The sequence below is a fragment of the Salvia hispanica genome, chromosome 2, assembly GCF_029641045.1.
Source record: "Salvia hispanica isolate PSC_SH4W2 chromosome 2, Shi_PSC_v1, whole genome shotgun sequence".
NCBI lineage: Eukaryota > Viridiplantae > Streptophyta > Magnoliopsida > Lamiales > Lamiaceae > Salvia > Salvia hispanica.
Window position 1 is genome coordinate 35,156,637 of NC_142693.1, and position 3,921 is coordinate 35,160,557.

The 3,921-nt window shown below is 34.1% G+C and overlaps 1 long non-coding RNA gene across 1 annotated transcript; it reads right to left on the reverse strand.

Annotated features, from left to right (window-relative positions):
- Positions 1 to 1,064: 1,064 nt before the first annotated feature.
- Positions 1,065 to 3,507, reverse strand: LOC125212281 (uncharacterized). Its single transcript, XR_007174637.2, has 3 exons — positions 3,356 to 3,507; positions 2,459 to 2,547; positions 1,065 to 1,293 (listed from the first exon to the last, which is right to left on the reverse strand). It is a non-coding gene; the product is annotated as an uncharacterized LOC125212281 (long non-coding RNA).
- Between the last annotated feature and the right edge of the window lie 414 nt (positions 3,508 to 3,921).

Here is a 3,921-nt window from a genome sequence, read left to right on the forward strand (position 1 = left end):
ACCCATGTTCGGAAAGCTCAAAGATTTGGTCGTCGGAAGGCGGCTGATTGAATTGAATTGGCCTCCAATATGAAACTGTGTTTTTTGTGAATGGCATTGCAAATCTCTAAACTTAACTTACTTGGTTTTTGTTGTAAATCACATACAGTCTGTGTGTCTACCCTTTAATACTTGGGTTGCCACTCTTTTTTGTTTGTTTTTGTCCTTGGATGTGCAGACTGATGATGATTTAGGTATGTATTTAGGTAGGATTGCAGTACCCCCCTATGTACTTAAACCATCTACTTGATCCATTATTCAGTGTATTTTGTGGTATCCAATAACTCTTACATCTCTGATGGCTATTACTACGAAGATTGTGTTTTATTTTTTGCCATGTACTGCATCTGATATTACTAGTAGTACACACTTTGTTCAGCAAATTTGATATTAGTTGCCATGTACTACATGTGAAATTAGTTTCGTATGACATGTGATATTAACTATATCCAATTTGATATTAGTTTTGTATACTGCATCTGATATTACTATTATTGGGAGTACTATCTTCTGTTGTATGAAATTACTATCTGCGTTTGAAATTATTTCAATATCTGCATTTGAAATTATTTTCATATCAGATCAGGCGTTAAGACGCATTCGATTCAATGTATCTTCTAACTTCCAACTTCCAACTAACTCATTTAATGATACACTATCAACCTATATAAAAACCTGCAAAACCAAATACATACACCTAAACATAACAAAATGGAGACTACCACAAATCAAAATCCAGTCGTTGGTGAAAAAATGTCCGAGGAAAAGTTGAAGAGTATCTTTGCAAGATTAAGGCGACCCCAAAATGCAAACGACACGAAGGCAATACCAACACCATCCAAAACTGAGGTCCGTTTCTCAGCACTGGTCTCAGAAACTGCCGCCAATGTCACAGTTGTCTCAAGCTCAACTATGACAGCGACGTCTAACAATCAACACCCATTCGAATGGGCAATGGAATGGGAAAAATGTGTAATACCCCCTACCCGGCGTCTGCAGGCCGAATAGGTAATGTCACCCTCAAGTATGGCAATTAAAATTTTTATTTTCTAAAACCATTCAAAACCAAATATTTAAATTTATTTAACATTTACGGTTACAGCAGAAGTAACTTAGTATAAAATATTAGTACTAACATGCTACAGCTAACCATTCGAAAGATCTATTACTAATAGAGCTCAGTGACCCGCCAAGGATGCAGCGTTGAGACAGACATGAAGAAACATCAACTGGTACTCTTCAGTGCCGACTAACCTGTAGCATACTCAACACTTTAGCCAAAAAATTTCTCATCAAGCGAAAATAATATACAACTTAAAATTCTTATTATTATTTTATGTACCAATTATTCCCACATCTATCATATTATTATCATCTTATTAAATTCTAACATAAATTAGGCAGCATTCTCCATTACCAACACATGCCCAGAAACCAACAATGAGTAAAATCAATCCAAGAACATATCAACAGTCATCATCTCTATCTCATGGAGTTTACCAGATTTATAATCATATATCACTTCGTAAACCAAAATAAGATAGAATACAAAGTATAATGCATATCACTAATTATTATTTACACACTAACACGTATATAGATCACCAACATTTTCACATAATCAAACACATATAGCCCCTTTAAGTGCTTAGTGACAGACTAGGGTACGCGGACCAGATCAGAAGCAGAAACAGAATCATATGCAGACTCGGATTTTTGTCCTTGAGAGGACTCCGCACAGACCACCCATTTAGGGTGCAGACAGATACCAGATAAATCAGAGATAGAGATCAGAGACACAGACGATCCTCGCTTCGGTTATCCAGAAGACGAGGGATAGCAGATAATGCAGCGCTGCCGTCCTATGGCATGCCAATTGTACCCACAGAATATACTCAAACACGGGGCGTATAAGTATAACATTTTCATCTCAGTACACGTTATCAATATTTTCTAAAATAACACATCAGCAACTTTAATCATACCAGATCACTTCAAATGAGCAGATTAAATTCCAACACTCTCTACCATCACATACCCAAATTTCACATAATTCACATCATAAATAACATATACAGATCACAGATTGTGTCACTGATTAGCACAGAATATTATGTATGAAATAGTGTAAACTAATTTCAGGAATTAATTTCTCTTAGAGAATATGCTACCTTATGACTCAATGTAATCGACCAAGTAGGGACATAACATAAACTTATATTCTGCCCTTTTATTTTTTTTTCATAACCAAAACATTCAACAATTCATCACAATCTCATAGTTTGCTTCTTGAATTTCTTATTCCATAACTAATCATAATTCGTCGAGTTAACAAGTCACATATAATCTCATAAGGACATTTAATTATTACATAAAAGCACATAAGAGAATTAGGCTTTTTAAGTGTCGAGCATGCTACCTGGATGACGTTTATGTCCAAACCTTTCCATTCGACATTTCTTCTTTCGCCGGTCCTTTTTCCTTTCCTTTGCTATGATTTGGGTGTAGCTACCTCATAGCATGATAACACACATTAGTTTATAAGGAAAGGATACTACTATAAACTAAATCCTTTCCTTTATCCTCATTTGATATCCTAAATGTAAAGTAATTTCATGATTCATCATTTAACTTCTAATATATGACCTGCACTGGACTGATTTCTCATTAACGTGCTGTATTCATTCAAAAGGCTCCAGAGGCGTAAAACAATATTTTCAAATACCCCAGGAAGTCTAGATTACAAAGCAACAAGATTCAGTTGAAAATTCCTAATGGTTCGAGAGATATTCTCCTTTCACCCCAGACTACCAAAATCGAACAGTTTCTGGCAACATTTACCCAACAATTTATACATATAGTAAATGAACTCTTAAATTTTCCATAAAAATCAGGCAACCTCTAGACCCCTTCGAGTTATTTTAAAAATTGGTAAATCAATGTTTTGACAGTTCGAAACGTGCTAAAGAATTCGGAACATGAGACTGAAAACCAGAGGACTTAATCCACTTCAAACTTATGAAGAGAAACATGTTATATCACATTCCCAAACCATTTCCAACAAACTGATAATAAAATCCCAACATCCCTAACCTAGGGTTTTGTCCTCTATGGCATTTCACAAATAAATGCTCAATCTATTCCAAGCAAAACTTAAACTATAATCAAATACGGCTAAATGTTACGTATTCAACGTTAGTTCAAAGAATCAAATCAATCAATTGCCCTAAGTCATGAGGTCTGAAAATTAAACATCTCAAACTAATTGAAATACCAAAATATATGCTTCAAAATTGGGATAGAAAGGTAGATCTACCTCCAAAATAATCCAATCATGCAATTGCTTCATCAATTCATCAATAAAGATGGAATTTTGTGAAGAAAGTGGTTATGGAGGGAGGAAGAGGGGTTGTCGACATTTTGGTAGAGAAGAAAAAATGAGGAAGAAATATGATATCTCATGTTTTTAAGTTAGTCTCCCAATATTAATATTTTTCATGGCTAAAAAAAATGAGACACTTGGCAACATTCAAATACACCCTTTTGTAAAGACTTATCTCTAGACTGCTCTCTAATATTTAAGATCAAATTTGCAGCCATTTCATTCCAAGTTGATGAGTAAAAATCGGCACTTTTCAAATAAAGAGAAAGAATTGATTTAATTCATGTGAAAAGACCAAAATGGTCTTCTATCGAATTTTCTACACGAACATTGTATAAATCCTAATTTGTTTCTCAATCTTATTCAAATTATACTTATAATACTTAATTATAATGCTACAAAACCCCTCATTCATTATTTTAATTAATTTGGCAATTTTCGTCGTCGAAACAATCACCGAAAACCTGATATACAAGTTTTACACTTCTTAATATATTTGT